This window comes from Eurosta solidaginis, chromosome 3 (genome assembly GCF_040869045.1).
Source record: "Eurosta solidaginis isolate ZX-2024a chromosome 3, ASM4086904v1, whole genome shotgun sequence".
Taxonomy (NCBI): domain Eukaryota; kingdom Metazoa; phylum Arthropoda; class Insecta; order Diptera; family Tephritidae; genus Eurosta; species Eurosta solidaginis.
Genome location: NC_090321.1, coordinates 158,949,319 through 158,972,119, shown reverse-complemented (window position 1 = coordinate 158,972,119; position 22,801 = coordinate 158,949,319). Strand labels below are relative to the sequence as shown.

The window sequence follows — 22,801 nt, the reverse complement described above, 5'->3', positions numbered from 1 at the left end:
GACCCTACTCGACCTCCCACCCACTTTCTGTTCGTTTGTGGTGCGGGTTGGAGCCACTGCGCTCTATGCACTTAGGATGGGTATATCTGTACATAGTGGGGGTTTAATGATAGTAGTGCTAGTTAATGTCTTTGCCCTCCACAACGTATATATAAAGATCCCGATAAAAGTTGGAATGCTGTTTAGTTTGTTTACTACCCTTGGTGTTAGAATGGGTATCGGGATATCGTTTGGTATACACCCCACGGCATGGGTCAATGATGTCAGTAGCTTTGTAGATTATGAAGAGGAAGATCTTCTTATTTCAAGCATTGAAAAATATTCAAAGGAGTTTACTGATGTCTAATTATGTTGCATATTTATTTCGTTTTATCGATTTGATAAAATCGGGAAGATGAATAGACCCTATTTACCATGATTTCTTAATCCGATTCACCATTTAAGAGCTAATGCCCACTCAGCAATTTTGAATTTCTATACCTATGAACACAAAAGGATTACTCTTCCTGTATACCTAGCCTGGCAAATTTCAAATGATTTCATAAGAGAGAAAGGCTGCTTTAAACCATCTTCTTGGATTCTCCAACAACCAACTAAAAATGCGGCCATTCTCCAGTTAGTGTATGCCCGAATTTTAATCTTAGTGAGTAGATTTACATATATAGTATGTATTCGATATAATATTACGAGAGTAAAGGTTATCATTTATAAAGAGTTCTGTGGCAGACCGTGGGCACGCATTAGGGTGCTGGTGTCCTCGCTCGAAGTGAGCGAGTGAATTTCGGGTTAGATTTTTTTTTGAAATTTAAAAATATGAATAGATTCTCTGGCAGATCGGTTCACCCTTCTGTCGTAGGCTTTTCTGTTGTCCTCGCTCGGGGTGAGCGAGTGAAGTTGGGTTGATTTGCTGTCCTCGCTCTGGGAGAGCGGGTGAATTGTGGGTTGGTTTTTAAAAATTAAAATCTAGTAGGCCGAATGCCCTTCGGTTCTGTGGCAGATATCGAATCTGCGTTAGGTTAGTTGATTGGCCTCGGTGGGAGAGCGCTGGGTTTTTGGGGGATTATCGATCGGGAAGTGGAGTTCGGCAGGGAGTGAGGGAGGGGAACGGAGGGATTGTTACGAGGAGCTATTGGCCTTCTCGCAATCCGTCTCCTCCGTTGGGAAGAAGGATCAGTTTGACCAAAGGTCGTCTGACTTGACCCTTCTCGGTAAAGAGGTCGACTACACGTACTCGGTTATCTTCTCCGGGGTGTACGTCGACGACTCTACCTAGCCTCCACTCGTTGGGAGATAAGTTGTCCTCTTTGAGGACAGCGAGATCTCCCACTTTTATATTTTCTTTGGGATGCTTCCACTTCACTCGTTTTTGAAGTTCGGATAGATATTCCACCTTCCATCGTTTGCAGAAAGTGTGATGGAGGGCTTTGAGCTTCTGCCATCTGTTTATTATGGAGGCCGGGCTTTCGTTCACATCCGGTTCTGGCGGCGCCAGAAGATGGCTGCCTGTTAGGAAATGTCCTGGAGTTAGGGGTTCCAGGTCCGTTGGGTCATTCGACCCCGGACTGAGAGGGCGCGAGTTGAGGCACGCCTCAATCCGGCACAAAAGTGTTTGGAACTCCTCCATAGTATATTTGTGTGGAGAAGCGATCTTTTTGAAGTGGCTTTTGAAGCTCTTCACTCCCGCTTCCCACAAGCCGCCCATATGTGGAGCGCCAGCGGGAATAAAATGCCAAGTTAATGCTTGATGGCTATACTTGGAGACTGTTTTGTCTCGGCTTTCTGCCAGGAAGGCTTTGAATTCCGATCGTAGAGATCTGGAAGCTCCGACAAAGTTCGTACCATTGTCGGAGTAGATGTTCTTCGGACATCCTCGTCTCGCGATAAAACGCGCAAAGGCTGCGAGGAAGCCTGGGGTACTAAGGTCACTAGTGGCCTCTAAGTGGATGGCCTTAGTGGAAAAACAGACGAAAAGGCATACGTAGCCCTTTGACAGTCGACATCCCCTACCGCGGTAGCTTTTGATGTCGAAAGGCCCTGCAAAGTCTACCCCGGTATTGGTGAACGCGCGGGTAAAAGTAGTCCGCTCGCAGGGAAGGGTCCCCATAAGTTGGGACTGTGCCTGCTTTCGGTGAATAATGCAGGTTTTGCAATTGTGGATGATGGCTCTGATCATGGTCTTGACATTCGGTATCCAGTATTGGGTTCGGATGAGACGGAGCATGAGCTGGTTCTCGCCATGAAGGGAGTCATGATGAGCCATCATAACGGTAAGGCGAGACAGCCTACAATTGTAAGGCAAGATGATCGGATGACGCTCATTGTATGACATGTCTTTTGAAGCCCCTAGACGCCCTCCTGTTCTGATAATATCATCTTTGTCGATGTATGGGTTGAGTGACAGGATTTCACTCTTCCGATCAATAGGTTCCCTATTTTTTAATTTTAAATATTCTGTACCGTAAAATTGTTTCTGGCAGACTCGTATTAATGCTTGAGTCGTTGCCTTAATCTCATCGGCTGAGATTATGCACGACTTTTCTTGGAACACTGCTTTAGTTTTAGGATGCGTTCTTTTATAGAATCTCCTAACATAGGATAGAACCTTCAAAGCCCTGGGTAAATGTGAAAAACGGTCGAGAATATCTCCCTGATCTACCCTTGTCGTGGCATATGTTTGTGCCCTCTTCTCCTCAACGGACATTTTGTATTCGGTCTCTTGTGCTGGCCAGTGGGAATTGTCTTCTTGCAGCCAAGAAGGTCCCTGCCACCACAACGAATTATTGACCAACTCTGATGCAAGTAGTCCTCTGCTTCCTAGATCCGCTGGATTAGATACCGAGTCCACGTGAAGCCAGTCCTTTCTACCGACCATATCGATGATCTTAGTGATTCGGTGTGCGACGAAGGTTGACCAGGAACAGGGCGGCTTTCTTATCCATGCGAGTACGATGGTTGAATCCGTCCAGAGGTGAACTTTTGCTGGCCCCAAATGAATGTTTCTGAATATTGATTCCATGATCTCTGCCAGCAGCACGGCGCCGCATAGTTCTAAACGTGGTAGCGAGATGGTTTTCACTGGAGCTACTCTGGTTTTCGCTAAAAGTAAGTGTATGAAAACCTGATCGTTTCTTTTCACGCGCATGTATATCGCTGCCGCATATGCTTTCTCGGAAGCGTCACAGAAGCCGTGGATTTCTATGTCGTCTTCCGGTGAAAAATTTACCCACCGCGGTATCCTAATGTTATCTATTTCACTATAGTGTTGGGTGAAATTTTCCCACCGTTCTAAGGTAGTTGGGGAGACAGGTTCATCCCACCCGGTGCCCTCTAACCAGATGTTCTGCATTAGTATTTTTGCTACTATGACCATTGGTGCAAGCCAGCCTAAAGGGTCGAAAAGTTTGGCTATAGCGGATAGGATTGCGCGTTTGGTGATGTTCTCGCCATTCTCTAAAACTCCTGCGGTGAAGTAAAACATGTCTGAATGCGCGTTCCATCGTATTCCGAGTGCCTTCACCGAGCTAGCCTCTTCAAACGCTAGAAAGTCCTCGCTGAGCAGATCCGTTTTGGGGATGTCCTGAAGGATTTCCTCACAATTTGATGTCCACTTGCGCAATGGAAAGCCAGCTGAGTGTAATGCTTCGCGAATCTCGTTTCTTGCTTTGATAGTTGACGCTATTGTATGCCCTCCAGATAAAACGTCGTCGACATACATACTTTCGCGTAATATGCCCGATGCTATTGGGTGGGTATTTTCTACATCATCAGCCAATTGTAGAAGTGACCGTATCGCGAGGTAGGGGGCGCAGTTTACACCAAAGGTGACAGTCTTTAGTTCGTAAAGACTGATGGGTTCGTTGGGGGATGTTCGATGGACAATTCTTTGAAATTTGGCGTGATTATCGGTCACCCAAATCTGCCTATACATCTTTTCTATGTCGCTATTAAAGACAAAGCGGTACAGTCTCCAACGTAGAATTAAAATAGGCAAGTCTGCTTGGAGTACTGGACCTGGGTGGAGTATGTCGTTTAGACTAATGCCATTTGCTGTAGGACTTGACGCGTCGAAGACGACGCGCACCTTGGTGGTGGTACTTTCCGCCTTTACAACGGCGTGGTGGGGCAGGAAATAATTATCCGAATCGTCGGATGGTACATTATTTTTAATTTTTCTCATATGTCCAAGCGTTTCGTATTCGGATAACACCCGAACATATTCTTTCCCTAACTCTTGGTTTTTTACTAATCGCCCCTCATTTCTGAAGAATTGTGAACATGCGCGCTTTAGGGACGGTCCTAATTTAATATTCTCAGGGTAATCCTGCCTGAATGGTAGCGAAACTATATACTTCCCATTTTCATCACGTTTTGTCGTTTCCTTAAATAGTTGTTCACAATACCTTTCTTCTTCATTAAGCATTTTATTTTTGGGAACATTTTCTATCTCCCAGAAAGCTTTTAATTGGTTGTCCAATGCAACCTCGTTATAAAATGACATGATGCTCTTCGTTGGACTCGGTGCTTCGATGCGACCGGTTAGTATCCAACCGAACACTGTCTCTTGGGCCAAAAGTGTATTTAGTACATCCTTTTTCAGACCGCTCAGTATGATTTGGGGATATATGTCTCCTCCAAGTATGAGGTCTACGTCTTCGTTGATGTAGAACCTCTTGTCTGCCAACACCAAGTCTGGGAATGCCTGCATAGTCATGGCGTTGATATGGCAGGATGGAAGATTCCCAGTGAGTTTGGCTAGGACTAGAACGGGTGTAGTCAGGCTGAAGCAGGCATCCACTGGTGAACGTAATTCAATTTTGGATGCCTCTTTCACCTGAGCTGACACCGCATTTGTGATGCCTGAAACTTGGGCATGCATTTTCCTCGCTGGCAAATTGATTCTGCGTTTCAGTCTTTCAGTTATAAAGGAACATTCAGACCCTGAATCAATTAATGCCCGCGCGGAGAAGTCGGTACCATTATGGTGAATGTGTACGCGAGCAGTTCCTAATAGCACACCTGTGCTTGAATTCGTATGACAGGATGTCACATTTTTGTTCCCGTTTGAACCTGGTTTTTCTGATTCCTGTCTCGCTAATGCCTGTCTAGAAGTAGAGGGCCTATTATCGTAGGAGTTTTGGGGCGGGTTGTAGGTGGTGTTTTTCTGCAGGGTATCCGCATGCAGGAGCGTATGGTGACGAGAGTGGCACGTATTGCAGTTGTAGGAACTGGTGCATCTGGTCACTGTGTGTCCTGGGGATAGACAATTCAGACAACCACTTGTATATTTTATGAATTTAATCCTTTCTGGAGGGGTTAACTCGCAAAAGCGTGAACAGTTTCGTAATCTGTGCTCTGCGGACTTGCACATTTTACACATTGCCTTTGACGTCGGTCTGGATACCTTTGTTTGAAAGGCACCAAGTCTTTTCGTAGGGGGTTCTGTTGATTGTCGCGACGCGTTTGGTTTTTGCACTTTCGAAGTGGCATGCCCTGTAAAACCAGACACTGTTTCAAGTGTCTGAAACCGATTAGACAGGAATTTATCCATATCCTCCCACTTGGATATGTCCATTTTATGGTCTATACTTTGCTCCCATAGAGCCAACGTGCTCTCTGGTAGCTTGGTTGAGCAGAGATAAGTCAGGATTGCATCCCAATTGGAAGTGTCAATTTTGTGGCATTTGAGGGACGAAATACAATTATTTATATCATTTTGCAGCTTTTTTATTGAACTGCCACACTCACTTTCTACCTTTTTTAAGTTAAATAAAATTTGTAGTTGTGTGTTAACTAAGATACGTTTGTTTTCGTATCTTTCACACAAGTTTTTCCAGGCCATCTCGAAACCTTCATTTGTGAGAGGGCATTTTTTTACGATATCTTTTGCTTCGCCCTGCGTTTTGTTGTTGAGATGGAATAACTTTTCCACCCCTTTCAAACTAGAATTGTTTATATATATTGCCGTGAACAGGTCGCGAAAAGTTGGCCAAGACAGATAATCCCCTTTAAAAACTTCCGTGTCGCACGCCGGGAGGCGAATTTTATGCCCATGAGGTTCTTGCTCAGGGTTGACGTTCTTTTCATCCTTCTTGTATTTTTCTGCCTCAGCAGATATAGACGCTGAACATCGCACGTAGATTGCGTATGCTGCCTTTTGCTTCTTTCTGATCGCCATAACGTCATCCGCTGACACCTCATCAGATCCCAATAGCGAATCAAACGCAGACTTTACCTTCTTCCACAAGAGCCTCAACTCTTCCTGCTGTATTGCAAGGGTGTGTTTGCTATGGTCGCTCTCCGGAATAAGGCTGTAATCTTTATCAAACTCTGCGATTGATTCTGCTAAACGGATGTAGGTTTCCATTGTTTTATTTACGTTTATTAACGAGAAAATTGCCGAATAGAGAAATAGAACGCTTTAGAGTAAAAAATACCTGCCCAGTAAATAAACACTATTGAACCTCGACGCTTTATTATTTATTTTTATATTGCAGACTTTTTGTCTCGGTAGCGGCAACACCAGAGGTTTATTTTATAGACTTTTGTCCCAACAGCGACAACAAGAAGGGTTTATTTTTGGACTTTTGTCCCAACAGCGACAACAAGAAGGGTTTATTTTTGGACTTTTCTGTCTCAGTAGCAAAACAAAAAAGGGGACCACTCGCCACCTCCACAGTTAAATGGGTGTATTGTGAACAAATGAAAAGTGTGTGCGGTATTGCTAATGACAATCGAAAATACCCGGAAGAAAGTGAAGAAAGAAATAAATGTTTTACAAGAAGTGAGCGCCTGATTAATTAAATTGAAATTAATGTGTTTGTGATGTGCAAACAACAACAACAAAGACTTATTCGGTATCGTGCGGAAAGTGAGGTTAGGTTAACCTCTTCCTTGTGTTGTGTCTGGAAAACCTTACCACTGGTGGGGGGATAAACCAGATAATCACAAGGATCGAACTAAAAAATAACAAACCAAGTGATTGAATTTTTGAAATTGGAAAGAAAAAAAAGGTGCTCACTAAATAACTTCACTTTTTTACACTCCTTTTCGATTCAAATTTTTCGCGCACGACACGGGTATTTATCTTTATTTGTCACTAATAATCACTTAAACGAAAAAAAAAAAAAAAGTGGCAAGAAATATAACACTTACTTCTTATTTTTGCTGGAGGTATTGATGTGATGGCTGTGGCTCCGGTGGCTGCTAATGTCGTGTATAGTATAAACTTCCAGCTTTGGTTTTGCTGGGATATGCTGTGGCAAATAAAACTTTTGATGATTTTTTTGTTTGTGGCAATTCGTGCAAAATTTTGTAATAGGCAAAATCCTTCGGCAAAAGTTTATGAGTTGGATAAATTGTGCTGTGCAGGTAGATTCTCTGGTGCAGTGGACTGTAATTTTAGGCTTTTAGTTCCTTTTTTCGGTGAGTAAGGACCAATGTTCGGCCTGGGTGCGTCTGGAACCGGCAGTGGGTAGGCGCACACGGGTCGATCTTGGAGTGGATGGTTCGCTCAAAGGAAATAAATAAAAACACAAGAGGAATTCCTCGTTATAAAATAATACTTTAATGTAGAGTGATGGGAATATATACAGTGTTGATACAATATTACCTTGGCGCTTTAAGTGACGATGGTGATCCTTGCGATGTGTGCTGGTTGGCGGTCGATCGAAAAAGAGGCCGGTTATCCCGTTGAGGACAACCGCTAAGCCGCGAAAAAGTCCTCTGGTATTAAGGAGGGGAAAAAAGCCACACACACAACAACCCCCACATATACGTGCATGGGTGCTGACAACCTGCACACACACGTGCATGTGTATGAAACGCATGCATGTGCATGCATGCACACAAATGCGGCGTCAGTGTGGGTGGCTGGAAATATTATTAAAACGATAGGGAGGGGCGCCGTCAATCAGGTAAAAGTTAGGCATTTGGCCTAAACATCTACAGTTTAATGATAATGAAAATATAAGAATCAGTGTTTATGAATAACATATTTTAACTAATCTCTTACAATAACCTGATCGGTGGCTACTTCGCCATGTAGGTAGTGTGGTGTTCCACCTTGTATAAACGTAGGTACTGTATGTGCTCAACCGTGCAAATTGACATTAACAGTAACATTATTTACATAGACATAGCTTGGTATTTGTGCAGGCCTCAATATAGCATACATTGGTCCAGTTCGGTGTGCACCAGCAACTGGTACAAACACTTTTGAATGCATAGCTTTCATATAGGATGGATGTCCAGCAGTGCTCCGGTTGTGCCAATATGTAATGGGCTGCTTCGTCTCTTGGTACGGCTGTATAGGTATAGGCGGGTGCAATGTATTACTAGTCTGCTCAAGATCGTATGGTACATAGATGGCTCGAAGACGCCAGAGGGGATTGGAGCCAGAGTTTTCGGACCCAGAGCCAAATTATCGGTACCTCTAAAAGCACATCCGAGCATTTTCCAAGCGGAAGTATTCGCCATAAGTTAGTGCGCTAAGCTGAACCTTCAGCGCTGATACCCCAATGAAACAATTGCCATACTCAGTCAGACAGTCAGTCCCCACTAAAGGCATTTGCGGCGTTCGAAATAAAGTCAGCACTGGTCCTTCAGTGCATAGAAAAGCTGAATCAATTAGGAGCACACAACGTAGTACTGTTGCCCTGGGTCCTAGGCCACAGGGGAGTGGAGGGTAATGAGCAGGCGGACTCAGTGTTTAATTTGTTGCGTCTCTCCCACAAATTGTCAACCTCCCAGCAGATCCTTGCAGCGGGTCTGTGCCATACTCTCCTCTTCCGGGAAGGTATCGACCCCAATCCGGGTCCTTCTCCTGACCCCGGTACTGAGAAATGGGTTTGCTGCGTTTGCCGGAAAAGAATCTTTTTAGGACGGTCATATATATAAGGGCCTGAAATATTTCAATGAACTTCCTAATCACATAAAAAGTAGTAATAACTTCAATAATTTAAAAAAAAGTTTATTGGAGCATTGTAAAACCCTTCCAATAAGATAGTTTTTCTCCTCTTATTTTTTACATGATATATCCGATACTGGAGCGCGAAAAGGGAATGGTAATACTGGAAGCAGCAAAATATAATGCATCCGGCCCTATGGAAAAGAAAATCGGTCGCCACCTGTAACTCCAAACAGTTCCAAAAACTAATTTCGCTGGAATTCGGTATTTTCAGCCGATATTTACTGTTGCTGATCGGAATCACTCGCATTACATTATGAGGAAATACGGAACCTGAGAACACAGCCGTATGAAGCTAAAAACCACAAGCATGTCTTCAGTGAACTCCACAAACAGGCGTCGGACCTCTATGCCGGTGATTCCTGTACTTAAAGAACAAAACTAGCAGAGGAGGAACGCACTCTCCCTAGGGAAACGCGAGTAGTCACTCTCAACTTCGATCTGGATACCGTAACAGGTTAAACTCTTACCTATCCAGAATCAACCCCGACATACAAAACATTGTCCTGCTTGTAATGTGTCTCCACATGACACCAACCATCTCTTTAACTGTATTGTGGAACAAACGCCTCTAACACTCCTCTCATTATGGTCCACCCCTGTTGAAACAGAAAGTTTCTTTGGACTCCCGTTAGAGGATATTGATGACAATTTGTGATCGGTCGCACCTATTGGATGGCGCGAAGCACTGCTACAACAACAACAGCAGGCGGACAACACGGAAAGAGAGGCAGCAACTGCATGACCCATTGATCCCGAGCCGTTCCTGCCAGTTGGCCCACAGGGGCATTTATTAGCAGAAGGGAGGGAAAAGAGAGAACACTGGCGCAATATGCCAGGCCTGAGTCAATCTAAGTTACTGTTAGGGGGTTAAAGCACAACTCCATATAGGGCATTAATAGCCTCTCAAAAGGATAACCTAAGAACCCTAACGGCTATTCTTACAAGACACTGTAGACTGAACAGTCACATGCAAAAGCTTGGTATAATATCGGACAACACATACCGATTTTGTGATGGATCAGCAGACGGTGGACCACATCCCTCTAGATTGCGGCGCAATTTCAAGACGTAGGGCTAAGTTTATGGGCTCACCATGGCCAGAGCATTCCCACATTTAATCCCTCAAGCCAAGAACACTGCTGCTAAATTATCTATCTATCTACTTTTCGGTAACAAGCACCATTGTGGCACTAGCCCCCCCATCTCGCGAACTATTGATATGACTACATTAAACCTTCTAGGGATTGAATAATAATAATGACCGCAATGAGAAAGTCTGCTAAAATGTACCATTCTCCATGGAATGCTCGATATATAACTTTCCAAGTTTTGAAACAGTGATGAAAAGAGCAAAATTTACTAAAATTTTAACTGGCTGTGGGTAGTAAGGTGTTGATGTCCTCTCTTAACGCAATGTAATGACAACTGCGATGCAGGGAAAATGACAAAAATCTTGCAAATCTACTAATAATAATTAATTAATTCCTCCCCTTCTATGCAGTTCTATGATACATACATATGTATTTTTCTCTCCAAATTAATTGGTTTTTACATGAACTTCGAACTCTGTCGTATTTGCATTCTTCAGTTGATTATCAACAAAAGCATGACAAATTATCACTAAAAAATTCATACATGTTGCTTATATATTTAATATGGTAACCAATTTACTTATGGCGGCCACCGTGGTGTGATGGTAGCGTGCTCCGCCTATCACACCGTATGCCCTGGGTTCAACTCCCGGGCAAAGCAACATCAAAATTTTAGAAATAAGATTTTTCAATTAGAAGAAAATTTTTCTAAGCGGGGTCGCCCCTCGGCAGTGTCTGGCAAGCGCTCCGATTGTATTTCTGCCATGAAAAGCTCTCAGTGAAAACTCATCTGCCTTGCAGATGCCGTTCGGAGTCGGCATAAAACATGTAGGTCCCGTCCGGCCAATTTGTAGGGAAAAATCAAGAGGAGCACGACGCAAATTGGAAGAGAAGCTCGGCCTTAGATCTCTTCGGAGGTTATCGCGCCTTACATTTATTTATTTAATTTACTTACCCTTTCTGGTGCGATGATTCCTGGACAATCGGGCCTGACTAGACGCGATTTTTTTTGCCTTAAGAGAGCGTGCTTAACGCGAACCATATCATGTTATGGCACACCTTTGGTGATGCAAAACATCAAAGACATTTCTGCTTCTAATGCTTCTAGGATAGCAGCAGCAGCTCCCGGTGGCGCCACATAAATAACAGTTGCATGCCGATCAGTTGCCTTTTTTGCTCCGGCTACCTATTCAATTTTAATTCACATTACATCATCTACTATTGCAATTTTTAATCAATACAAATCAATATAAATTACAAAAGCAAATACTGGCAAACCAAGATGCGTAGTTCCACCCTTTTTTAGGGAAATACATCCAACCAGTTTGGTACCGTATTCCAAAGCATGTTGGTTGTAAAGTACCTTGAATCCTTGGCAAATGACACGTGAATCTGCATTTAATTGTAGATTTCCTCTGATTTTTGCATATTCTGAGCTGAAACGCAACCCGGCGGAGATGCTATCTATTAGAATAATATAAAATTTTTTATTGTTTTTGTTTTTTTTTTATTATTTAAAAATGCACATACGTATGAATGAAAATCAGAAGAAAGTAAATAATGTTGTTGTTGTTGTAGCGATATGGACACTCCCCGTTATCGACTTTGTTGGTCCTTTGCCGGATGCAGATCGGGTACGTTCCGGGAACCATTAAGGTACTAGCCCGACCATATCGGGAGCGATTTAGTATGACATGAAACCTTGTAGGCCATCCCTTCGATTCTATACAACTTACTATGGTAACGATTTAAAAGACGGTGCACCACCTAATTTTTATCTAAAATTATCAAACGTGGAATCGAAGACGCGCCTCGAGCTCCGTTTTTATTATTATTTGATATTTTTTAATTATGTGGTGCACCGTCTTGTAAAACGTTACCCTTAATATTATTTTGGGCGAAGGCCGCCAACGCAAAAAGATGCTCTGCAACAAAATTTTTAATTTCCGCCACATGTCACAACTAAAATTTACTTAATGTTATTGTGGGAGAAGGCGGCCAACGCAAAAAGGTGTTCTCTGCAACAAAATTTTTAATTTCTGTCACATGTCACAGCTAAACACAGATGACATGATATGAAACTTCTCGCTCTTTGAGAGCACGTGAAAATGTGCATTTTTTATAATATTGGCCATAGATACCATCATACTCAAAATCAAATTTGGGCATTTCAGAATAACTTTGGGGTATTTTACATGGTAAAGGTTTAATTTATAATTTTCACTGAAAATTTACTCAACATTGTCAAATGGGATATCAAAAAACTCGAATTTTTGTCAGGATTACAAATCCCAAGAAAAAATAACTATTTTTCACCCGTGGAAAATTTATCAGTGACAACACCTTTCATCGAAGGGCTGCACACGAAACGGGTTTTGATTGGAGAAAAAGTCAGCTTCTTAGTCTTCGCATTGATGTAAATGGATGCATAAAGGCCAGGTTTTTGTGGAGCGTTGCAACATTCCACTTTTGACAGCTGAGATAAATTGTAGGTATACGTATAGGTTAACGCAACATGTATAATTAACAGCCTTTTGCGGACGACAACGCAGATACTTCACCAAGTGATCTAATTTCGTAATTTCTTATAAATTTTTTGCGTTTTTTATTGTATGTGGATATACATATGTATGTAAATAAACATTTTGGTCGCATCAAAGTGAAAAAGGGGCTAGCCGTTCATTGTTATCTTATGGCGGTGCCAGCGCAACAAAGCAAAGCAACGCAATCGAAATATATTATTTCATATTTTTTCACTTATCTACCACAAAATATTTCTACAAAACTTTGCCTTTTTTATAAATTTTAATAAGTTCTTATCACCTTACTTGCTGAATTATTGAAAATAATGAAACCGAACGGATTTCTTGGAGTTTTTTTTTGGGTAGTTTAGGCAACTCTATAGCCATCTGATGTTCAAGACCCATTCTTGGAACCGAACGAACTTTTGTTTACAATCGAATGAACTTCAAGACCCATTCCTGGAAACGAATTGAGAGAGAATAAAAGTTTCGTATCATGTCATCAGTGCAACTAAAAGCTCAAGATATCAGCAAGTAAGGTGATAAAAACTTATTAAAATTTATAAAAAAGGCAAAGTTTTGTAGAAATATTTTGTGGTAGATAAGTGAAAAAATATGAAATAATATATTTCGATTGCGTTGCTTTGCTTTGTTGCGCTGGCACCGCCATAAGATAACAATGAACGGCTAGCCTCTTTTCCACTTTGATGCGACCAAAATGTTTATTTACATACATATGTATATCCACATACAATAAAAAACGCAAAAAATTTATAAGAAATTACGAAATTAGATCACTTGGTGAAGTATCTGCGTTGTCGTCCGCAAAAGGCTGTTAATTATACATGTTGCGTTAACCTATACGTATACCTACAATTTATCTCAGCTGTCAAAAGTGGAATGTTGCAACGCTCCACAAAAACCTGGCCTTTATGCATCCATTTACATCAATGCGAAGACTAAGAAGCTGACTTTTTCTCCAATCGAAAGCTGCTATCAAAACCCGTTTCGTGTGCAGCCCTTCGATGAAAGGTGTTGTCACTGATAAATTTTCCACGGGTGAAAAATAGTTATTTTTTCTTCGGATTTGTAATCCTGACAAAAATTCGAGTTTTTTGATATCCCACTTGACAATCTTGAGTAAGTTTTCAGTGAAAATTATAAATTAAACCTTTACCATGTAAAATACCCCAAAGTTATTCTGAAATGCCCAAATTTGATTTTGAGTATGCTGGTGTCTATGGCCAATATTATAAAAAATGCACATTTTCACGCGCTCTCAGAGAGCGAGAAGTTTCATATCATGTCATCTGTGCAAGATATTTTTCGTTGTAAACAATGATATTTTTTCTCCGTTTCAAAGTTTCCCGGAATAATTAATGAACTGTCATTTCGATGCCAGCATGAAACGTCGATGTGTTAGTGGAGAGCGAAAAAAGCTTTGAATGTGTAGGTGAACTAGTTACCTCCGTCTTGTAGGGTTGTGTTCTAATTATATGCGTGTGGATGTGTGAGTAATAACTTCTGCTCTTAGGTGATGACTACATGCATAGCGGAACGATACAAGGTGGCAGCATGGTGACATACCTACAAACATAAATAATTTTCATGTACTTTGTTTTTGTAAATTCGATGGACAAATGTCAAAATCGTACTGCGCCGTATTTTGATGTATCAAATCAAATAAAAAAAGCTTAAAATCAGCTGTCCCATGCTGCCACCTTGTATCGTTGCGCCATGACTACATGTGTTTGTGTGAAATAATCTCTTCGCTGTTTGCATGCATGTGTGGTTGTTTGCTTTGATGTTTAACGCCCCGTCACATAAGCAGTTTTTTGTATAGATGCGTTTCACTCAATCTTAGGCATTATGAGTAGATTGCACGTATTTTTATGGAGAACGGTAGACTGAGCGACACTGGCGCCATCTGATATGGATTGGTTACTTGCCAACTCCCAAATTTTTTTTCTTCTATCATAACCCTACAAGACGGAGGTAACCAGTTCACCCACACATTCGAAGCTTTTTTCGCTCTCCACTAACACATCGACGTTTCATGCTGTCATCGAAATGACAGTTCATTAATTATTCCGGAAAAATTGAAACGCAAAAAAAATATAAATTGTTTACAACGAAAAATATCTTGTGCTTTTAGTTGTGACATGTGACGGAAATTAAAAATTTTGTTGCAGAGAACACCTTTTTGCGTTGGCGACCTTCGCCCAAAATAACATTAAGTTAATTTGAGTTGTGACATGTGACGGAAATTAAGAATATTGCTGCAGAGACCATCTTTTTGCGTTGGCGGCCTTCGCCCAAAATAATATTAAGGGTAAAGTTTTACAAGACGGTACACCACCTAATTTAAAAATATCAAATAATAATAAAAACGGAGCTCGAAGCGCGCCTTTTGATTCCACGTTTGATAATTTTTGATAAAAATTGGGTGGTGCACCGTCTTTTAAATCGTTACCATATTAAGTTGTATAGAATCGACGGGATGGCCTACAAGGTTTTATGTCAACTAAATCGCTCCCGATATGGTCGGGCTAGTACCTTAATGGTTCCCGGAACGTACTCGATCTGCATCCGGCAAAGGACCACCAAAGTCCATAACGGGGAGTGTCCTTATCGCTACAACAACAACAACATTATTTACTTTCTGATTTTCATTCACACGTATGTGCATTTTTAAATAATAAAAAAAATGTTATATTATTCTAATAGATAGCATCTCCGCCGGGTTGCGGTTCAGCTCAGAATATGCCTAAATCAAAGGAAATCTACAAAAACAAGGTACTTTACAAGCAACATGCTTTGGAATACGGTACCAAACTGGTTGGATGTATTTCCCTAAAAAAGGGTGGAACTACGCATCTTGGTTTGCCAGTATTTGCTTCGGTAATTTATATTGATTTGTAGTGATTAAAAATTGCAATAGTAGATAATGTAATGTGAATTAAAATTGAATAGCTAGCCGGAGCAAAAAAGGCAACTGATCGGCATGCAACTGTTATTTATGTGGTGCCACCGGGAGCTGCTGCTGCTATCCTAGAAGCATTAGAAGCAGAAATGTCTTTGATTTTTTGCATCACCAAAGTTGTGCCAAAACATGATAGGGTTCGCGTTAAGCATGCTCTCTTAAGGCAACAAAAATCGCGTCTAGTCAGGCCCAATTGTTCAGAAATCATCGCACCAGAAAGGGTAAGTAAATTGGCTACCATATTAAATATATAAGCAACATGTATGAATTTTTTAGTGATAATTTGTCATGCTTTTGTTGATAATCAACTGAAGAATGCAAATACGACAGAGTTCGAAGTTCATGTGAAAACAAATTAATTTTTTTAATTAGCATTTGGAGAGAAAAATACATATGTATGTATGCATAGAACTGCATAGAAGGGGAGGAAAAATGAATTATTATCAGTAGATTTGCAAGATTTTTGTCATTTCCCCTGCATCGCAGTTGTCATTACATTGCGTTAAGAGAGGACATCAACACCTTACTACCCACAGCCAGTTAAAATTATTGTAAATTTTGCTCTTTTCATCACTGTTTCAAAACGTGGAAAGTTATATATCGAGCATTCCATGGAGAATGGTGCATTTTAGCAGACTTTCGCATTGCCGGCATTATTAACATTCAATCCCTAGAAGGTTTAATGTAGTCATATCAATAGTTCCCGAGATGGTGGGGCTAGTACCACAATGGTGCTTGTTACCCGAACGTAGATAGATAGATCATTTATTGAGGATTGCACAGTGACTTGCACATCTCCTTCACAGCACCTCATCCTAGCCGACTTCCTTGATGAACCCCAGCAGTGTTCTTTGCTTGAGGGATTAAATGTGGGAATGCTCTGGCCATGGTGAGCCCATAAACTTAGCCCTACGTCTTGAAATTGCGCCGCAATCTAGAAGGATATGGTCCACCGTCTGCTGATCCATCACAAAATCGGTATGTGTTGTTCGATACTATACCCAGCTTTTGCATGTGACTGTTCAGTCTACAGTGTCTTGTAAGAATAGCCGTTGGGGTTCTTAGGTTATCTTTTTGAGAGGCCTATTAATGCCCTATATCGAGTTGTCCTGTAACGCCATAACAGTAACTTAGATTGACTCAGGCCTGGCATATTGCGCCAGTGTTCTTCCCTATTTCCCTTTCTTCTACTAATAGATGCCCCTGTGGGCCAACTGGCAGGAACGGCTCGGGATCGATGGGTCATGCAGTTGCTGCCTCTCTTACCGTGTTGTCCGCCTGTTGTTGTTGTAGTAGCAGTGCTTCGCCCCATCCAATAGGTGCGACCGATCACAAATTGTCATCAATGTCCTCTAACGGGAGTCCAAAGAAACTTTCTGTTTCAACAGGGGTGGGCCATAATGAGAGGAGTGTTAGAGGCGTTGGTTGCACAATACAGTTAAAGAGAGGGTTGGTGACATGTGGGGACACATTACAAGCAGGACAATGTTTTGTATGTCGGGGTTGATTGTGGATAGGTAAGAGTTTAACCTGTTACGTTATCCAGCTCGAAGTTGGGCTAGAGTGACTACTCTCGTTTCCCTAGGGAGAGTGCGTTCCTCCTCTGCTAGTTTTGTTCTTTGAGTACAGGAATCACCGGCATAGAGGTCCGACGCCTGTTTGTGGAGTTCACTGAAGACATGCTTGTGTTTTTTAACTTCAAACGGCTGTGTTCTCAGGTGCCGTATTTCCTCATAATGTAATGAGGCCGTGAACAACAAGAGCCACAAAAGATTTATAAAAGTTACGAGGACGCTGGATTTTGGAATCTAGCCCAGAGCAACCTGTCCGATGCAACCATCCCTTGCACGTGAAACACTGACAAGAGTATTTATTTTTTTAATTTAATTTATTTATTATTACGGCTGTTTAGGCCCAAAACTTAAACTACTAAGTACAATTCATTGTTATAATCACTTATTTCTATTGAATATGCTGTTGGAATGCCATGTGATTCCGATCAGCATATTTACTAGCGTGACAGAGGGACGAGTCTGGGAGCCACTCATTAAAGGAAGGTTGGAAAGGACGCGTTTCCAATCCTCCAGTGCTCCCAGCTTAAGGCAACAAAATTTGGAACTTATATTTTTCAATTATATGTGTATTTTAAGCTTTCGGAATGTATTAGTCTCCGATCAATGAAGCTAAACATGTCTTTGGATGTTGGAAATTGAAAATAAGTGTATCCAATCACCCCTCAACTTTGTTTAGTAAAGACGCTGTCGGAATGCATGAAGATTCCGATTAGCACAGCTCAACATATAATGGGAGGTTGAAAAGGACGTGTTTCCAATCCCCCTTGCTCCAACATTTATTTGGCCTTATTTTCGTTAATTTTGTTACACATTATATAATTTTATTGTTATATTTATGCTGTCGGAATGCGAATGATTCCGATCAGCAACAGTAAATACCAGCTGGAAATACCGAATTCCAGCGAAATTAGTTGTTGGACCTGTCTGGAGTTACAGGTGGCGACCGATTTTCTTTTCCTTAGGGCCGGATGCATTGTATTTTGCTGCTACCATTATTACCATTCCCTTTTCGCGCTCCAGTATCGGTATATCATGTAAAAAAATAAAAGAAAAAAAAACTATCTTATTGGAAGGGTTTTACAATGCTCCAATAAACTTTTTTTTAAAAGTATTGAAGTTATTACTACTTTTTATGTGATTAGGAAGTTCATTGAAATATTTCAGGCCCTTATATATATGACCGTCCTAAAAAGATTCTTTTCCGGCAAGCGCAGCAAACCTATTTCTCAGTACTGGGGTCAGGAGAAGGACCCGGATTGGAGTCGATACCTTCCCGGAAGAGGAGAGTATGGCGCAGACCCGCTGCAAGGATCTGCTGGGGGGTTGACAATTTGTGGGAGAGACGCAACAAATTAAACATGGAGTCCGCCTGCTCATTGCCCTCTACTCCCCTGTGGCCTAGGACCCAGGCCAACAGTACTACGTTGTGTGCTCCTAATTGATTCAGCTTTTCTACGCACTGAAGGACAAGTGCTGACTTTATTTCGAACGCCGCAAGTGCCTTTAGTGGAACCTGACTGCCTGACTGAGTATGGCAATTGTTTCTTTGGGGTATCAGCGCTGAAGGTTCAGCTTAGCGCACTAACTTATGGCGAATACTTCCGCTCGAAAATGCTCGGATGTGCTTTTAGAGTTACTGATATTTTGGTTCTGGGTCCGAAAACTCTGGCTCCAATCCCCTCTGGCGTCTTCGAGCCATCTATGTACCTTCCGATCTTGAGCGTAGTAATACATTGCACCCGCCTATACCTATACAGCCGTACCAAGAGACGGAGCAGCCCATTACATATTGGCACAACCGGAGCACTGCTGGACATCCATCCTATATGAAAGCTATGCATTCAAAAGTGTTTGTACCAGTGGCTGGTGCACACCGAACTGGACCAATGTATGCTATATTGAGGCCTTCACAAATACCAAGCTATGTTTATGTAAATAATGTTACTGCTAATGTCAATTTGCACGGTTGAGCACATACAGTACCTACGTTTATACAAGGTGGAACACCACACTACCTACATGGCGATGTAGCCACCGATCAGGTTGTTGTAAGAGATTAATTAAAATATGTTATTCATAAACACTGATTCTTATATTTTTATTATCATTAAACTGTAGACTAGACTCATGACGGGTATTCTTACTGGATACTGCCTTCTGGCGTCACATGCCTTTAAATTAGGCTTGGTCAGTGATAGCAGATGTAGGAAGTGCGAGTTGGAGGAGGAAACGATCGATTTCATTCTGTGCTCGTGCCCTGCGCTTGCCGGGCTAAGACTCCAGCTGACAGATGTCAGATCTAGAAGCAGCAAGTGGCTTAAGTTCTAGGAAGCCGCTAACCCGCTGGAGCCATGAGAAGCGTGGGTGCACTTTGGGTGTCCCAAGACAAGTTCCGTACCTGCTCCGAATAATTTGATAGATAGATAGATTAGATAGGGATCTGTTCTAGGTCCAACTCTTTGGAATGCGGTGTATGGCGGGGTGCTACAAAACCACCTTCCCGGAGGCACGGAAATTGTCGGCTATGCAGATGATATTGCCGTAGTAGCAGTGGCCAAGAAACTTGATCTGCTCCAAGCATTATGTAATGACGCCATGGGAAGAATAGAGGAATGGTTGACGAACACGGGGCTGGAGATGGCTAGCAATAAGACAGAAGTGGTTCTGATGAGCTCAAAGCGGACTGTGGATGAGTTGGTCCTAACCATAGGAGATTTTCAAATAAATTCAAAGCCCTCCTTGAAATATCTAGGAGTAATCATTGACTCAAAACTAACTTTTAGGGAGCACTTCAGGGCGGTGGGGGACAAAGTTTCTAGAGTTAGTGGAACCCTAACGCGAATAATGCCCAACATCGGCGGCCCAAGCGAAGCTACCCGTCAGCGATTATCCAACGTAACCAGCTCTATAATATTATATGCAGCACCAGTATGGCACAGATCTAAAATGGTCCACCAAAAAGATATACTAGCAGCCTACCGCATTACTGCTATACGAATAGCATGTGCTGTTCCGACGACGCGATCCATGTTTTATCCAGGAAAATCCCAGTAGATCTACTCTCAGGTGAAATGGCCGATCTGTATGGCATTGGATTCAGCCGACCATCTGAAGATGCTAATAAAACCGCAAGGTCACGAACAATAGTTAGGTGGCAAGAACGGCGGGAAGATTCGAGAAAAGAGCGCTGAACCTTCATGCTAGTCCGGAATATAGCGGAATGGTACGAGCGAAAACACGGCAAACTAAATTACCATCTCACACAGATATTGAGCGGGCACGGTGGCTTGAAGGAATATCTACATAAGCGTGGGATAGAGGAGGATCCTTTCTGTCCAAGCTGTCCGTCCGAATTGGAAGGCGCAGAACATGTAATATTTCACTGCCCTCGTTTTCACGGCGAAAGACTGTCTGTAAACAGAGTTTTTGGAGAGGAACCTTCCATTAGGAATTTAGTTCCACGAATTTGCGGACAAATAGATTGTTGGATTGCTGTGAGCAAGATGGCCTTTATAGTAATGACGAAATTGATGATGCATGCCGAAAGGGAGCGTAGAGAAATGCGCATACGAAGGAGTGGCGACTAAATCGCCTTTGAAGTTACTTTACCAGGTCCTGATTCTAGTTATCTGAAATTTCTCTTGTGCCTTTGGAAAAGAGCTATGTGTGGAGCCCTATTTATGGAACACTTTTCGGCTTATATTAAAAACTTTTAATCTATTCTTACTGATATGAGTTTCTTTTTCATTCTAGGTAATTTGATTTTGACGATGTGAGGATAGAAATATCCCAAATATTCCAGCTGTGGCTGTAAGAACATACATTTGCTCAAATTAGAAGAAAACTGCACGGTTGAGCACATCCAGTATCTACGTTTATACAAGGAGGAACGCCACACTACTTTCACGGGGATGTAGCCACCGATCACGTTGTTGTAAGAGCTTATTTTAAATATGTTATTCATAAACACTGATTCTAATATTTTGTTTTGGTTTTTACTTTAGAGTCAACCTGTTATATAAGCGATGTCAGCTATGCCTGTAACTTAAGCGCCTTCAGATGTAATAGTTACCGCGGACGCGGTCACAGGAGTAGTTCACTACGTGGGGATTACACTAATCAAGGACTTTCAATATCGGAAGGATTTCCAGCACTATAACACACCAACAATATGTGCAATCACCCGAATAAATTGTACAACAAACGTTAACACCACATCATCAGCCAGCAACAACAACAACAAACGCAACAAGTTGAAACTTCTAAACAATTAATGACTAGTGAACCACCAACATATCCGCAATATGCGCAAACATCAACACCAACATGTGTCGCCTACTTTGCAACACGGTGAAGATGGCCAAGGCCATTCTGATTCTAATACTGATAAAGGCGAACCATTGGCAAATTTAAAAACTCAAACAGACCACGAAAAATGTTGATGATGGTATTAATTCTAGTACGGATAGTAAAGAATTTAAACCTAGGAAAAAAGCTAAACTTGATAAAAACTTAACCGAAGATGACAATGTTTCTAATTCTAATACTAAGGAAGATGAACCTTTGATAAATATGAAGCTTAAAACAGAGTTATCAAAAAATGACGATGATGATAATGATGTTAATGCAATGTCCAATGTTGAAAATGATGAAAATTATGAAACAGAATCTGAAAATAGTATGAGTGTGGATTATAACCTGAAGCAAAACTGTCATATCCTGTACGGCCAGAATTAGATGTTAAGAAAAGAGCCTACATAAAGAGGCTCAGTATATTTATGGAAAATTTATCATGAGACAATGCCCAATGTATGTATTTCAATTAAATTCAGCACATTGTTGGAAAAAGCATCTAAACTTTATGCATCGTGTAGAGAAACCAGAACATTTACAATTTAAATATAACGAACGTGGTGCAAAATGTAAATTTTGTGTTATTCAAGCAGCTACACCAAGCTTCAACAAATTATTGGACCATGAGATTTCTCATATGCCTAATAGTCATTATTTAAAATGTAAATTATGCGATTGGAAGACGAAAATACATTCAAGTATGAATTTTTATTTACGTGTACAACACGCTGAAACAATTGATGTAACAACGAAAAGTTTAGAATTGAATGTTTGTCCATATTGTAATCACAATGGTATTTACGCAAACACTTAATACATCTTTTCTATGTTTAGAATGTGGTGAATAATTTAGAACAAATACAAGTTTACGTGTACACCACAAGATTTGAACGGAAATATCTTGAGGGTATGGTTACACCTATGTGGCATCTACAAGATATTTATAATTACTAGTATGGAATGAATCCGGATATGGAAGAAAACGGAGGTGACGAATCACCATGCTTCTTTGGATTCTGGTGATACTCCTGACATGCTTCCTAATTTCCCTACGTCTGATGTTACTATACCTACCAAACTAATATGACTGCAAACTGATGAGCAACACTACCAGCGCAGGAAAAATAAGAACTTCAAAACAAGGTTTCGGAAAGGGCACGACTATGAATAGACGTTAATGTATTTATATAGTTTATAAATATAAAAATTCACATATGTAAAGTTCGCTAGAGTAATAAGGCAATAATTTAAATTCTAAAAAAACATTGTATATATGAATAATTTATAATTAAATATTATCTGAACATAAA

At 41.3% G+C, this 22,801-nt stretch overlaps 1 long non-coding RNA gene and 1 pseudogene across 5 annotated transcripts in view; one reads left to right on the top strand and one right to left on the bottom strand.

Annotated features, from left to right (window-relative positions):
- LOC137244475 (uncharacterized) overlaps positions 1–12,112 on the bottom strand; it is a 25,226-nt gene extending 13,114 nt beyond the window's left edge. For 2 of the 5 annotated variants that reach the window (XR_010951031.1, XR_010951028.1), the window contains exons 1-3: positions 11,590–12,112; positions 11,318–11,523; positions 11,015–11,245 (exon numbers count right to left, since the gene is read on the bottom strand). This is a non-coding gene — a long non-coding RNA (uncharacterized lncRNA). Of the gene's footprint in view, positions 1–7,152; positions 7,391–11,014; positions 11,246–11,317; positions 11,524–11,589 lie in introns of all 5 variants that reach the window. The other 3 variants (XR_010951029.1, XR_010951032.1, XR_010951030.1) reach the window with 3 other exon arrangements.
- LOC137243400 (glycogen phosphorylase-like) overlaps positions 1–22,801 on the top strand; it is a 27,513-nt pseudogene extending 4,712 nt beyond the window's left edge.